At 38.7% G+C, this 17,168-nt stretch overlaps 1 pseudogene; it reads right to left on the minus strand.

The window, feature by feature from the left end:
* Positions 1–373: 373 nt before the first annotated feature.
* On the minus strand, positions 374–8,309 carry LOC142442305 (transcription initiation factor TFIID subunit 11 pseudogene; annotated as a pseudogene).
* Between the last annotated feature and the right edge of the window lie 8,859 nt (positions 8,310–17,168).

Consider the following 17,168-nt stretch of genomic DNA (forward strand, 5'->3'; position numbering starts at 1 on the left):
AATATTTACAAAAAACAACCGTTCACTACAGCTATCACCGGGTATAATGTATTTCATGTAGAGCATCACCAGTCAAAAGCTTCTGGTGGTTTCCTCACTTAACACTAGATGTCAGAAACAACCTAAGGCAGAGTAACTGGCTTCAATGTGTAACTATCAAAAGTTTTGTTGGATGAGTCTTCGCTCTCTGAAAGCTGGGTTCTGGGTCCCCAGAGTGCTCGAGCCTCATGTGCTTGTCTTCTTTCAGCTAGCCAAGAAGCAGCTAAATACCTCAAAATAACTCAGACGTCCCAATCTTTAGTCGAGACAAATAGGAAGCAAGGCTGAATGCCAACTTCTGCGTGTTACGTCAGTTTGGGAGGCATTGAAGTTGTCATCGAATCCTTGCCGGATCTTGAAGCACCGGGCAGTCACACGGAGAGGAAGAGAAGCCAGTACTCCCCCTTCGTTGGTAGATTCTTCTCAAGTTTTGGCCTAGAAGCAGGTGAATTTCATATGTGTGCTCTGAGTTGAGGATGTGTCTCTTCAGCTTTAACCTCTCAACATTCTTGGGCATTTCTTCCCACTTCGCATACACGTTCAGCCCTGCTTCTACCAGCTCCTCAAGGAAGACTTTGGGAATACTAGACACAGCAATACCAACATCCGGAGACACAGAGGTGCCAGTGACGGGCTGGAGCCACCTTCCAATGGCTCTCTTGGGAAACGCTGACATGTGATACATTTCATAACGATTCAGCTGCTCTTTAGAAAAAAAAAAAAAGAAACCAGAATTTGCATCTTCTGAATCTCATCTTCATCCACTTTCTGCTTCTTCCCTTGGGGGATGTCGTTTCTCTTTTGTTGTTGTCTTTGTTGTTTTGTTTTGGTCCTTTGGGCTGCAGGAGTAAATAACGATGAGTCTTTCAACTGTGGTTAACCCTGAGATGCCCTGATTCTGGTGCTCTCCTTCCTTCGCTGGTTCAGTTCAAGTCCACAGCTCTGTCCCGGTCAGTTCTCTCCGGGATTAAGTCCACATCCGTGGCCCCAGAACCCAAGGGAGCAGTGGATGTTTCATATGATTCCCCTGTCTGTCCACCATGGTTGATGCGGAACTCAAAGTTATTGTCCACAGCCACGAAAAGAGAAGGCACAAGGCAATCACCGCGCTGTCACACGCAGGAGCTCGGAACCTGGCGCACTATTACAGCCAAGGCCACAGTAGTTCCAATTCTAACGTAAAAGTTGAAGGATACGGATTTAATCCAAAACATTATAAATTCCTTCAGTTTTGCTGCATTTTCACAGACCTAAATCTGAAATGTTATCAGTCATGGACAACATAGTAGGTTTCATGGTGGCCTTTGAACTTCAAGGCGAGCAGTGTGAAACCAAACCACCATTCTCTCCATGGGCAGAAATGAGTAACAGTCACAGAAATCCACAAAGGGCAGTTTTAGGGTCCCCTGCCCTCTAGGATCATTATGAGTCAGAATTTACTTTACTGCACTAATTTTTTTTTTGAGTGAGCAGGTATAGGCTAGCTTTATTCTTAAAAGTTAATTTAAATAATACATACTGCAATTAGACCTAAGACATTTCCTTTCTCTTAGCGATGCGTTATACAATTTTGCCTTTTCCTGAAAAATAGTAAAGAGAATTAAAATAGCTCTGGAGAACCAATTGGCACGCGTTGTGGTTTTCTGTTCCCTACCACCTGGTTCTGAATACTAAACATAACCTTGAAAACGTCCTCCATATCTGACACCTGTGTTTTCACCTTTCTAACCAATGGGCCGTAGCTTTTCTGTGCACACTGTGTGCGAGGGCACATTCTAGAGTACACACCTTTGCATTCTTCCAAATTGTCTTCCTCTAAAGTAGACCAGGTATTTTTGCATCAAAACATTTTCATTTTTATATCAGAGTCTCACTTGTGAAGTTTTCTTACCCAAAGGAGAGCAAGCAGTTCCAGTAATTACTGGACTTAATTGGTTTCTAATCTCACGTTACCTGTGGGGATTCTGTTTACCTCTTGCATCTTTTCTTCATTCTACAAACGATGCTTTTGATGACACCATGTGTGTGAACAATTCACCAACTTTAGCTACCAAATCTCATGATAGACATACAGTGATCTACAAAGAAAGGTGGATTCACACCCTTGGAAAAATAAACATATTTTCACCCTTGAGTAACAATAACCAAAACATTTTCTTTATTTTTTAATTGATTTTACTTATTTTCAATTAGATAAAGATTTACAGAGCAGATGATTAGTTGTAAATTTAACAACTCAAAAATTCTGTTTTAACTCCTCCATTGCAATTCCCTCGATATTGCTATTCCATGCCTGTTTCTTATTTAACCTCTTAGTTTTTGTCTTTAGGTAAATGCTGTCCTTCCTTTTTGTCTTAAAGAATTGGTTATTTTATCACAGGGGTGAATTCAGTTCCTGTGGTTGTTACATAATCTGGTGTTAATTTGGGACTTGAGAGGATTAAGAGTGGAGGGGTGGAATCTAGTCTGTCAATCAGGTCATAGACAATAAGGCAGTGATTCTCAACCTGTGGGTTGCGACCCCTTTGGGGTTGAACGACCCTGTCACAGGGGTCACCTAAAACCATAGGCAAACATATCTCCGATGGTCTTAGGGACCAAGACACCGCCCCTCTATCCATCTCTAGGTGGGTCCGCCCATATGCAGCTATGCCCACATACAAGAACCCGGCATGAAGACTGCTACCCATGGTACCCTATGCTTCAAGACAAACTTTCATTTATTTGTAATTACAAATAAATATTTAACAATATATAATTACATATTTGTGATTAATCACTATTCTTTATATTCAATTTGTTACATGGAAAATAAATCCTGCATTTCAGATATTTATATTATGATTCATTAAGTAGCAAAATTACAGTTATGAAGTAGCAATGAAAATAATTTTATGGTTGGGAGCCACCAAAATGTGGGGAACTATATTAAAGGGTCTCAGCATTAGGGAGGTTGAGAACCACTGCAATAAGGCCTCTGTGGGCATGGCTTTCTCTTGAGGATTCTGAGAACTCCTGGATTTTTCCTCCTTGGAGGCAGAAAACTAATCACTCTCTGCTCACTCCCTGAGACAATGCTCTGAGAAGACCTTTGGCACTATGCTGATAGACCCTGTGCCCTGGGCACAGGAGGAGCCACATAGAGACCCCTGCCAGCAATGAGATGCTTACAATGCCACTGGATCCACAGACTCTCTACCCACTGATCTGGGATCATCCTGTCTTTGGCGTCATTGCATGTGTTTAATGAGTCTGAAGAGGACTTTATATATTGGTATCCAACAGATGGGCTAATATCTGACTTATGGGCTTGGACTGAACTGGGTTGGGATGCTTTCTTAATGTACAATTACACTTTATATAAACTCTCTCTTATACACATATTAGTTTCTATGGGTTTATTTCTCTAGTCTACCCGGACAAACATAGTTCCAGACTAAGGCCATAATTTTCAGGGTCCCACATGTGTCTATCTGACCAGTAAGCCTGGTCTCTTTTATGATTTTGGGTCCGTTTTATCCCACTCTATCAAGGATCTTTATTATTGTTGTTACTTTTATTTTTATATAAATTTTTCATTATAAATTAGATGAGTGTTTACATTTCAGATCACCAACTTTGTTTTCAACAATTTAAAGTACTAAACAAATCCCCCAATAGTATATCCTTCAACCATTCCTTGATTTATCTTAAGTGATCCAATCCAGAGCAGTTACTAGCTGTAATCCAACACCATCCAGTTTTTCTGGTCTAAGGATTGTGGAGAATGATAGTTGTGTGGCCCGTAAATACATTGGACTAATTGTTTCCATATGTCTTTTGATTTCCCTCGAAATTCTTTCCTCCAGATGGTGAAGGAACGATAGTTGTACCTTAGATCAGTGCCACAAGTTTTTAAACCTCCAGTTGCTACTCACCAGAGCAGGGTGTGGAACGCTGTCCTTGTGAACGATGCTGTTTCAAATGAAGCTGGTGACCACTTAGACTAGTGTCCTGAGTCCTGGACCAACAATTCATTTTCTCTAAGGTTTGGATTTTGTCTAAGACATAAAAACTGCACCCCTCTGTATGCTTCAACACATCACCGATACATTTGCAGCAAGGGCCCATGTAAAATATCCTCTATCTAGGACTTGGTGAGGTGGCATCCATTCTTGATCTTTATCAACAAATGCTTCAAGTCCTCCTCACTGTCAGGAAGCAACGTGATGTCCTCCTGATGCTGCCACCTCCTTCAAATAGACCATTTTCATTGAGGATTGCTCATTGTACAAATTGAACAAATACGGCAAAAAGATCCAACCCTGACACACACCTTTTCTGAATTTAAACCGCAAAATGGTCCCTTGTTTTCTCCGCAACTTCCCTTTGCTCCATGTACAAATTCTTCATGTGCACAATGAAGTGTTCTGAAAATCCCATTCCTATCAAGGCTATCCATAGTTTGTTAGCATCCGCATAGATGAGTGCCTTGGGATAGTCAATGAAGCACACATAAACAAGTTTCTGATATTCTCTGCGTTTATCCAAGATCCATCTGATATCGGCAATTATATCCCTTGTTCCATTCCCTCTTCTGAATCTGTTCTGAACCTCTGGCAGCTCCTTGTCAATATTCTGCTTGTCATGATGGTATATCTCAGTGTTGGGATGTTTGCCTCTATCATAATGAAAATTTGTTGAAAAGTCATGGGTATATATGTATTAATGTATTATATAGAATTTGGCAAGTTTTGAGTTATCATAGTTGAATATTTTTTCTAGTTCTATATTTTTTATTTACCCACTCCATCTAGGAATATTTATTTTACTTAATGATAGCCCATGTATATGTAATACTCCTTTTTCATACTTGTTCTGTCTTTCAAATGATATAATTTTGTTACTCTCTTTTAAAGTTCACAAATTATTTTTCCACCAGTTTCAGTAAAGTGTTGTGCACCAGAAGTGCACAATTTTTTTTCAACTTTTTGCATTAGAGCTTCCATTCTTCAGACCCCTTTGCAGAGGGCTATGGGGGACAGTGAAGACAGCATCCCCAAGGGGAATGGGCCGCCAATGAATTATTTCTGAAAGTTAATTAGAAATGAGAACACTCTTGCCTTCAGGAAGAGTGCATTGGAAAGTGGATTATCTCTACTCTTTTTACCCAGCCCAGAGTAGAGAGCCTTCCTAAAGGTCTTGCCTGGATGTGTTCTTTGAGGTCACAGTGCTGGGAGTTTCAAAGTCACAAGTTGTGCCCTGTAGGTCTTGTCTTGACTGCCTTGTTCGGAAACCCCTGGACAAATCTTAGGAGCTTTTGAAGCATAATAACTCATAGAAATACACACACACATAATTTTGAGGACTTCAATAGTTGGTAGAAAAATGAAATTATAATTTTTACATAAACGTTTGGAAGATACTGTGTATTTAAAAAGGCCAACAATTATAAAATAATGTAAGGCATATATAGGTATAATAATATTAGACAGAAAATAAAAGTGTTGCAGAAGAATTGATGCATTTGAATCAAAGTACTGGGAAAGATTATTGAAAGTGTCATGGACTTCCAGTTCTGGTTGTTAGGTACACAAAAGCACAACACACTGCCTTGTCTTGCATCATCTTCATGATCGTCCCTGTGCTTGAATCCATTGTTGTAGACACTATGTCAATCCATGTGGTAGAGGAACTTCCTCTATTTCGCTGCCCCTCAACTTTCCCAAGCATAATTTCCTTTTCTAGGAATGTGTCTCTGCTGATAACTCATCCAAAGCATATAAGATAAGCTGCCTTTAAGGACCATTCTGTCCATAATTCTTCTGAGGCAGATTTATTTGTCCTTACAACAGTCCATGGTATTTTCTCCAGCACTAAAATCCACATGTTTCCATTTTTCTTGGTCTTCCTTATTCCATATCCAACTTTCACATTCAAGTGAGACAATTGAAAGTCGCATGGCTTAGGCCAGGTGTAACTTATTCTTCAATGGAATGTCCTTGTTTTTCAACACTCTAAAAGAGACCTTGGACGGCACATTGTGCTATGCAATGCCTCGTTCGTTCTCCTGCCTGCTGCTTCCATAAATCCTGATTGTGGACCCAAGCAAGGCAAAATCCTTGATGACTTCATCCCCGACCCTATTTATCAGGATGTTACCTACAAGTCAGGTTTGTGATGCTTTTTATGCTCTTCACATGGAATCACAACCCACGCTGAAAGCTGAAATCCTTGATCTTCATCAGCAAGTGCTCCAGGTTCCCTTCATTTTCAGCCAGCAATGTTGTCTCATCTGCAGATCGCAGCTTGGTGAAAAGCCTTCCTCCAGTCCTGATGATCTCTTTTTTCTTCATATAATCTAGCTTCTCTAGTGAAATTTCAGCAGACAGTTTGAATAAATTTGGTGAGAAGATACCCTCTTGCACACCCATTCTGAATTTAAACGATGCAGTGTTCTACTTCTCTGTCTGAACAACTGCCTCTTGATCCATGTACAAGTTCTGTATGGACACAATGAAGTGTGCCTATTCTTTTCCAGGCTATCCACATGGTTTATTTTGGTCCACACAGTCAAATTACTCTTTATAGTCAATAAAACACAAGCTCTGGTATTCTCTGCTTTCTGACAAGATCCATCTGGCATCAGCAAAGGTACACCTTATCCTAGGTTCTCTTTTGAATCCAACCTGTGTCTCTGGCAGCTCCCGGCCAATGTACTGCTACTGCAATTGTTTTTGGATAATCTTCAGCAATAAATTTCTGATATGTGGTATCAATGATATTGCCTTATAATTTGAGCACTCTGCTGGGTCATTTTTCTTTGGAATGGGTACAAATATGGATCTCTTCCTGTTGGTAGGCCAAGTAGCAGTCTTCCAAATTCCTCGGCATAGATGAGTAAGTGCTTCCAGTGTTTCCTCAACTCATTGAAACATTTTATTTGGCATTCCATTAATTCCTGGATCCTTGTTTTTTGCTAATGTGTTCAGTGCAGCTTGAATTTCTTCCTAAGCTCTATTGGTTTTGCTTATATGCTCGAATTTCTACCCGTTTTTTTTTTTTGGGGGGGGTACAGGATCTGTGTATTCTTTCCATCTTCCTTAGCTACTCCTGCATCATTCAATATCTAGTCTATAGAATTCTTCACTAATATTGCAACAGGTGGCTTGAATTTTTTCTTGATATCTTTCAGTTTAAGAGATGCCGAATGTCCTCTTCCTTTTTGCTTTCCTCACTTTTGCTCTTTACATATTTTACTAAAATTTTTTACTTTGTCTTCTCAAGGTTCTCTTTGAAATTTTCTGGACTTCCAGAAGAATGCACAAATCGTTCTTGGGAGGGGTGTCGGCAATGCGCCTCATGTATAGCCACCACCCATCTGCCAGTGCAAGCTTTTGTGTTTCTAGTATGTTGACTATGTTTTAGTAGAGCTAAATGCAGATTTAAAAGAATGCTATGGAGATCTGCCCCCTGAAAGCTATCCAATCATGATGATTCAGTCTCATTGTGCATGAGTCTGAAGTCATGATATCTCACGATATAACGTTAAGGCACTTGCAATAACAACATTTCCCCATTTTTCCCATCAGAATCCAGTCGTCTTTTATGATTCTAATTTTTGCCAACTTCCTCTGTTTGGATGCTAAATACCATCATTCAGTTCAATGATTTACTAGAAGAATTCACAGGACTCAGAAAACTACTATATTCTTGGTTATTAATTGTTACAGAAAATGATAGAAATTAATATCAAACTGAAATGAAAATGATAGAGATTAATGTCATCAAACGGAAATGAAACCAATATTCTTGGTTATTGATTGTTACGGGAATGATGGAGATTAATGTCATCAAACGGAAATGAATATGGAATCCAGGGAAGACCAGACATGAGCTTGTAGTTGTCATCTGGGCTAGTCCGCGGTATTGAGCATCTTTCTTTTTTTTAACTGACCTTCTAATTTCCCATGCATGACATATTTACTAGGGACTGCTGTCTCCTGATAATGTGTCCCAAGTACGTGAAACAAAGTCTTGCCATCATCTCTACTGTGGTAGCTACATAATCTGGTGTCAGCTAGAGACAATTAAGAGTGAAGGGGTGGAGTTTAGTCTGTCAATCAGGTTGCAGGCTTGATGACCTCATTTGGAGTCTTGATGAAGATAAACAGCCCATTGGAGGCCAGACATACTCTCACCTGCTTCGTCTCCCTGCGCAACATTCCTGATGACAAGCCACATTGAGCTACGCTGATGGAACTAGAGCTTTGAAACTGGAGGAGCCCCATGAAGACCCACGCTAGTGCTGATATGCTTTGCCCACCACTGGATCCTAAAAGTTTTCGACCCACTGGCCCGTGGTCTTCTTGCCTTCAACATCATTGCAATGGTGCATGAGTCTAAATAGGAATTTATGGACTAGTATCAACATATAGGGTAATATCAGACTACGGACTTGATCTGGACTGGGTTGGGATGTTTTCTTTATATACAATGCCTCTTTGATATAAAACTCTTTCTTATACACATATGAGTGTCTCTGGATTTGTTTCTCTAGTCAACCCAGACTGTTCCAACTGCTAAGAAGAATTCTGGCTTTACTTTTTCTAGGAACACATGTTTGTTTTTCTGCCAATACCTGATACTTTAAGTATTCTTTACCAATATCATAATTCAAATGTATCATCACTTCTTTCCAACTTGAATTTGTGCCTTGTACAACTTTCATGTACATGTGAGGCAATTGAAGCCACAATGATTTGTGTCAGGCTCACCTGTGTGCTCAGACTAATGTCCTTAGTCTTCAACGCTAAAGAGGCTCGGCTTCTAGTTTCATGTATATATTTTTATATTAGTACATGTTTTAGATTTCCCATTCTTTAAAATGTTATGCACAGCTAGTTTTGATCCACATAATCAAATATCCTTGCACAGTTGATAAATAACAAACAAGTAAACATCTTAGTGGTATTCTCTGTTTTAAGCCCAGGTCTACCTGAAATCAGCAACAATATATATGGTTCTGTGTCCTATTTATCATTTCTTCCATTTGCTTAAGCTATTCTTCAGAAGTTTACATCTCTTTTGGCATATTCTTTGGCCCTTTCTTTGAGCTTTTAAAACTTTTTCATATATGTTATTCTTGATGTCACCCCCCAACTCATCATATCTCCTGTCATTAGTGTTCAATGTATCATATTTATTCGTCAGATACCTGAATTCAGGTTTGATATTGTATTAAGTAGGGTTTTCTAGAGAAACAAAATTAGTGACCTACACATAGAAATAGGAGTAACTTAATATCAACAAAGCATCCCCACCCACTCCAAATCAAATCCGTGGGCCTGTTGCTGGGCAGAGTCCTCTTTAGACTAACATAGGCAAGGCGTGTGGCTCAGAAAGGGAGATCATTGACCTGTAGTTTCAGGATCGAGGGTGTGTAGAAGCATGGCAGGGCACCAATTAGGCTCCCAAGATCAGTGGCCCACATGAATCTCGCTTTGGAGACAGACAGAGTCCAAGAAACCAGGAAGTGTGGCAGGCAGAGAGAGGGAGGGAAGGGCCCCCAGTGTCTCTCATGAAATGGCCACACCTCCCTGGAGCCATTAGCAGACTGTGAGCCAATTGACTTCATAAAATTCAAATTGTCAGAATATCCATCAACCATAGATATAGTCGAGGTCTTTATTTTGAGCTTGTGGACTATTTACATCATCAGCTGCTACCTGAACATCTATATGTGCACTGTGCCTTTCCATAGTTGGCCACCGGTCTATTCTGACTGATGATTATTGAACCTCGCCATTGCCTCATTTGCCAACAGTGTAGTCAATTTCATTCCTGTGCATTCCCTCTGGAAAAACGCCCATTCATTTTTCACATGAAATGCCCTTACAATGAAGAAATGAATTGTCTTGTCAAATTCTATCAGGTGGCCTCCTGATTAATTTCTATCACTGAGACCATATCTCCCAACTACAGACCCTTCCTCTTTTTTTCAAATTTTGCATTCCAATCAGAGGTATCAATGTATCTGGATTGCTTGTTTGGTCAATTTCATACTGAAGAAGTTGGTAAAATTCAATTTCTTCATCATTGGCTTTAGGGGTTGGTGCATAAATCTGAAAAATAGTTGTGTTAAGAGGTTTTTTGTATGTGAGTAGATATTATGTTAACACAGAAACACAGACAGCATTCTATGTAAATAGATCTTGAAATGTTCTTTTTGACCATGAATTTGATATCATACATCTTGCATGTGTAAACTGTTATGATTTTCTCTCTGAAAGTGGTCAATACCACTGCACTTCAATCCAATCCCTGGGAAATTAATTTCTTTGTGTCTACCTTAATTTTCAGTTTTCCTAGATTCCTAGATTCCTACACTGTGCTGTCCATGTTCTGAATATTCATTGATGTTTTCAGCTGCTTCCTCTGCTTCTCAGTTGTGTCTTCTCATCAAGTGAAGGATCAAGACCTCTGCTCATTCTGCATTCTTAAAGGGGACATGCCTTTGAGGGAGCAGGTCTTTCTGAATGCCATCACCCTTAAGAAGCTCATCATCCAGTACTATATTGAACAATGTTCCTTTGCTATTTTTCATTTTTCCAAGGCTAATTTTCAACAGGGGGCTTCCTCTTGCATCATCGTAGTCTATTCTTAGATTGAAAGCTCTGCTGAGACCTGTCTGCCATGGATGACCCTGCTGGTGTTTGACATACAGTTGGCATAACTTCCAGTGTCACAGCAGCATAGAAACTTCCACAGTAAGACCACCTGACCAGGGGGGCAATAGTACTGCTAAAATTCACATTCACGGAAAGCACTTTGACAATTATCAACTATGTTGCTACTTAAAGTACAACATACTTGCCTGAAATAAAAAGAGAAAGCTACTAGGTAACAGAGAGTGATGATTTATCCCCTGGTATAATGTGGGGCTCAGGAACTGCAAGCCCAGGAACAGAAAACATTGCTGTTTATCCCCCTTCTAGACATTAGTCTTCTATTGTGTTGGGTATTCATTAATGGAACAACAGTAGTTAAATATCTCAACCTATTTTCTTTCAACTATTAGGTAGGATTCAGACTTAATAAAAACATTTCTCCAGAAGGCAAAGAGTCACAAATAATTCATCATGACTCCTAGTCATCAAACATAACTATTTTCTGTATAGGAGATGGAATTTTGTTGTGGTTACATGGAATTTGCTCTATGGAAAGGGCGTGCAATTTTAAAGCTGAATAATTTGTTTTGTGGCACAGTAGAAATATTTATATTGGATGGCGAGTCATGCTCGGGAAAGAGAAAAATGCTGACATAGGGGAATAAATGCCGGGTTCGGGAATTGGATGGGAGCAGCATTTTTTACCTCTATATCTTTCTTAGAAAGTATTATCTTACATTTTTTCCTTTTTCTAAAAAAATGCATAGAAATGTAAAGTAAACAAATTTACTTCTAAGATATATAGGCACAGACATATAAAGCAAAAAAGTCCATTTTTTCTTGACTTCTATTTTCCAACTATCTACTTAGTTTGATACTTCTTTCCAGGCAATTGATTTATATCTATTACCTCTGAGGTTCATGGGTGGCAACATGTGGTTTGTGATCAGTTATTAGTCTAGAGATTAGTGGTTTGCATTCTTAAATATAAACAGTCAAGGAAAGCATTAGAGCAAATTTATCCTCTACGTATTTGTTTGCTTGTTTGTTTGACTGTAGCTCTTCTCCCCCTTTCCCTACCACGCTCACTGCTAGAGACTGTACGAGGACAGGATGAAACTGCCCTGTGCATTTCCGAGACTGTGGTTCTTTACAGGGTCAGAGAGTCCTGTCTTTCTCCAGACCTATTCTGAGTGATAGAAAAGTCAACCGTGACAGACCACGGCAGAGTGCTCACTAGCAATGTTGCTGTGCACATCTCTGCAATGAAACTACGATGGAGTTTCTGGAAAACAACTTATTTTACACAATTAAAATTCAAATAAGTTTAAAGCTCACCCAGAGTATGTAACTAGTCCTTGTCACTTCCACAAAGAATGTGATCTGTTTTTAATTGTTTCCCAGTTTGAGTAAATGATGGAGGAACATGATAAAATTTTGAGATATTAAATCAAAATTGTTAGTGCCTAGAATACAAGTGTGTCAACAGTACCAAAACATCCAGATGACATTAATCTGGGTCACCCAATACTATACAGGATAGATAGAGGATAGAAAAATAGAAAGACAGAAAAATTGATAGATAAATGGATCGATAGATACTGATTACTTGTATACCTAAATACATCTATCTTACCAAAAATGGTTTGTAAAATTATCTATTCTTCAAACATGATATCATAAAATGTTGGTTTATTTTTAATGATATAAAGTTATGATACATGATAAAGATATATTTTCCCCCTTTAATTAGAAATATTTGGCTGACTTTTTTTAATGTTGATTACTTACAACTTAAAGATTGCTCTCAGAAAAAACCTAGGCGTGGAAACTGTCGCTTGGAAGGAGGTAATGCATTTTAGCTTGGCATCATTGCGTCATGTAAGCTAATTACCCCACTACCATTGAGTTGATTCTGACTCAGAGGCCCTATGGAGGGGTCCTGAGCATGTGTGCCATGAGAGGAGCACATTTCTCCTATTATGTTAGCTCAACAAGGGCAAACAAACCACGGTAGCAGTAGGATTAAAACGAAGTCAGACAACTATTTTTTCAAGAAAATTCAATTATTTTTCTAAATACTCAATTATTTGGTCTCAACTTAATGAAAACTCCATCTTCAAGCCTATATTACATTATAGCAGACATCAAAATCTGGAAATGGAAAGGTAAGCAAAGTTTGATTATCTATTTATTCCCCAAGAATTTTTTTCGTTTCCTGCATTCTTTTTGGAAAAATTTCCCTTACTTAATCCATGTTGTTGTTATTGTTTTTAACCAGAATAATAGCATGATCTTTATTTCAAAATTCATTTACAGAAAATTTTATAACAAAAGTAAAATCTTTTGTTCTGATGTGCTTGGACTTGGAAAAATAGCCCCACGTTTACTTCAAAGACAGTTGAACTGAGTTTTGAAATGGTTGAAAATGATTTTGCACAAGTAATGGAAACTAAGAAAGCAACATTTTTAATAACTTAAGTGTAAAGTAACCAGAAACAGACATATTATATTTCCCTTAAAATGTTATGTGTTTTGTTTTAAATCAAGGGAGACGTGTTGAGCAAAATACATTTTAGTGGCTCTTGAAATGTTGAAGAAAATAGAGCCCGTCTATTTCTCTTAAAGTAATTTTTAAGCTGAAATAATCTTGAGATTCACTTTTCATTTGTGAAAAATAGAACCTTTATTACTCCATCTTCCCTCATTGCTCCCTTACTTCTTTCTTTTGTCTATTTCTCCTTTTCTCTATTATTTTCTTCCTATCTTGAGTTCTTCATCTCTCTCTTTCCCTCTGTCTCTTTCTGCTTTCAGCTTTGTGTGTTTGCTTTTGGGGGACTGGGATACATCACATAACAAATACCTCATCATGTATGATATTGTTTTCATATAGAACCTGCAGATATGTACATGTTAATGAAGAGTACTGTGGTGAAGAGAAATTCCTTTCTACGACTCCTTTCCATAAAGTTGGTAATTCCAACCTAGTGATTGGGTGAGAGCATGCAGCTATGTTATAGATAGAGGATTATGGCTCTGGAACGCGTCATTGGCTATTAGTGAGACATCTCAGAAGCAGGAAGAGGAGTCACAATAGAGAATCCCATGACCCTCAAGAAGAGCCACTGGCAGAGCTCACGTGAGAACCATTCCATAGCGGCGGAGCCGCAGAACCACTGGAAGCACCAGCGGTCTCATCACGAAGGCCTTCACACTTGCAGTGCAGAGAAGAATCGAGACTGTCACGTAGAATGGTAGATGGGCTTCCTGGCACAAGGCATGAGTACCGCTGAATGCTTTCGGGCAGGAGGCTGGATTGTAAATTCGATTACCTTTTAGACCTATATCAGCTCTAAAGAAACGTTAAAAGGCTTTGCAGAATAGTGGTTAAAAGTTGGGCTGCTAGCCGGAAGTTCACCAATTTGAGACCACAAGCTGTTCTTCAGGAGAAGGAGTAGGCTTTCTACTTCTGTAAAGAGCTATAGTCTCAGAAACCCATTGGGGCAATTCTACCCTGCCTTATAGGGTCACTGTGAGTGAGACTGACACAGTGGCTGCAACAGTGGACTCAGGCATAGTAACAATTTTGAGGATAGTGGGGGACTGGACAGTGTTTTATTCTGATGAGCATAGCATGGCTCTGGGTAAGAGCTGATTTGATGCAACCTAACAATGACGTGATTTTGAATTGACTGGAGGGCAGTGAGGTTTTTGTTCGCGGGTTTGTTTAAAGGCACTTTGTAACTCTTGATCAAGCCGGGCAGACAGAAGGTAAGGGGTTGTGTGTCTCAAAGGCTGAGGACCAGAGTGCAACATGCCTACTATTGGAATGCTTGTGAGTGGTCACTGCAAAAAAAGAAGAATGTGTCCATAATGCTTTCTGATCCTGATACATAATTTACTGCTAAGGCTTCCCTAATAAGCCCCTTGGTTCTGAGTAATGTCCACAAGTTCCTGGTAGCCACTGGAATGAAGTATCAAACTCTGGAGAGAAGTAGAGGGGAGGGATGACTGGTTTCAGAAGAGAGTAAAAAATGGAAAGTGAACGTGTCCCTGACCTCTGCCGCATAGGTATTAACTCTCAACATATGTATAGTTGAATTCTCTTTCTGACTAGTGTAGCTTAAGCAGGTCATATATTCCCCTACACCATTTCCTCACAGACCTACTGTGTGAGTCTCAGTAGACTAGAGAAACAAATCCAGGGAAACTCATATGTGTATAAGAAAGAACTTTATATACAGGAGCAATTGATATATTGAGAAAACATATCAGCCCAGTCCAGATCAAGTCCATTAGTCCTATAGTAGGCCATTTGTCGAGGTAGATACCAATGTACAAATTCCTCTTCAGACTCACAAAACACATGCAATGATGATGAATGTAGGAAGATCACAGGCCAGTGGGTGGAAAGTCTTGTGGATCCAGTGGTGGTGGAACCATCTCAGTGCTGGCAGGAGTCTCCACATGGTTCCTTAGCGCCGAGACTCTAACTGCCATCAACCTCTCTGTGGCTGGTCAACAAGAATGTGTCTCTGGTAGTGAGCCTGCATCCTGCTTTCAGCGAGCTGTTTATCTCCTTAGTGCCTCCAAAGAGGTCATCAAACGATGACCTGATTGACAGGCTAAACTCCACCCCTTTACTCTTTGTTTTTGTTTGTTTTTTAATTAAAAAATATTTTATTAGGGGCTCATACAACTCATCACAATCCATACACACATCAATTGTGTAAAACACATTTGTACATTCATTGCCTTCACCATTCTCAAAACATTTGCTCTCCACTTAAGCCCCTGGCATCAGGTCCTCATTTTCCCCTCCCTTTCCGCTACCGCCGCCCTCATGAATCCTTGATAATTTATCAATTATTATTATGTCCTGTCTTGCCCTGTGCAACGTCTCCCATAACTCATTTTTCTGTTGTCTGTCCTACAGGGAGGAGGTCACAAGTAGACCCTTGTAATCGGTTCCCCCTTTCCAATCCATCCTCGCTCTACATTTAATTCTCTCAAAGAGACAACAGATTATGTAACTACCATACCTGCCAATTTTGTCCATTTGACATGATCCTTTACAAGAATTGTATTATTTCAAGTATAACAGACTGATGATGGGCAAGAGAGCTACATAAAACTATTTCAAAATAAAATACGTTATCTTATTAAAAATTTAATTGGAAAACACTACCCATGCTACAAATTAACATAAAGCAGACTCCAGAAAGCTAATTAGTAATCGACAATTAACAAAAAATTATAATGAGTTTAATGTTTAGGTTTTTCATTGTCATAGTATGTGAAATACACATATTACATATTTAAGACTTCTATTTGAAATTATATTGGATTTGATCAGATTTGAAAATATGATCACAAAAAGGATAATTTTGAGTGGAAAAAATTGTTTATTTCAAGTTTAAGCACATTTCCACACTTTTTATATGTAAACCAAGAGTCATTCTGTTTCTCCCTATTTGTTATTCTTTCATAAATAACTAGGAATGTCAAAGACAAAAAATAGTAAAGTGTGTTACAAATAGATTAATAAATATAAATAATTTAAATAAATCATAAAATATTTTATATAAATAAATTAATAAAGGTCACATCTATTAGGGCATATGATTATGTATTTTAAAATGACTACAAAATACTTTAATTTGATTTAATTCACATTTTGCTTAGATTTAATTCACATTTAATTATTTCATTTTATAAATGTCCATCCATTCTTAACAGAGCCAGTGTTGGCCTATCACCCATTGAACAATTGGAAATCTCAGCCATGAATTTTAATGTTAACACAATTGAAGCTACACTGAAAGTCCTTCCCAAATAAGCACAGCTATGTGCTGGTATCTTTAGCAGCCTGCCTCCTAATACCGCATATCAGTCAGAAGTGTTCAGTTTATTCCAAAATATAGAATTGAAAAGACAAGCCTTCTGGGAAGCCTCAGGGCCCCCACCCCCCTCTAATTTAAGTTACAACAGTGCTTCTACACGAAGGAGCAGCTTCATAACTGAAAATGTTATCAAAAGCTTACAACTGAAGCTGGACTGATTCCAGTTTCCTCGCCTTAGGTTAGTCAATGAAAGCAGACAGTATCCATCTTCCTCTGAAGTGGTTAGCACTTGTGATGATCACCTTGGGACACAGGGCTCCACTCTTTCAGGATGCAACATTTGCCATGCTAAATTATCTTGTATACAATTATCAGAGTTGGAAGGTAATCAGTGACTGCTTAGCACGTTATATTCTAATTAAAGTACAATATTTTTATCAAGGTAAACCGTTGATTTAAACCATGCATGCTTATGACTAAGTTGTATTGATTAATTAGTACATTCAGAATAACCAGAATTATATATAATTCTTTATTTTTATTTTTCTGCCTCTAAATTTGGGGATCATTATGGAATTCTAGGTGATTCAGACAGATAACAGATAGTTTAAAATGCATTTCTTTAGACTTAGTGTTC

This window comes from Tenrec ecaudatus, chromosome 3 (genome assembly GCF_050624435.1).
Source record: "Tenrec ecaudatus isolate mTenEca1 chromosome 3, mTenEca1.hap1, whole genome shotgun sequence".
Classification (NCBI taxonomy): Eukaryota; Metazoa; Chordata; class Mammalia; order Afrosoricida; family Tenrecidae; genus Tenrec; species Tenrec ecaudatus.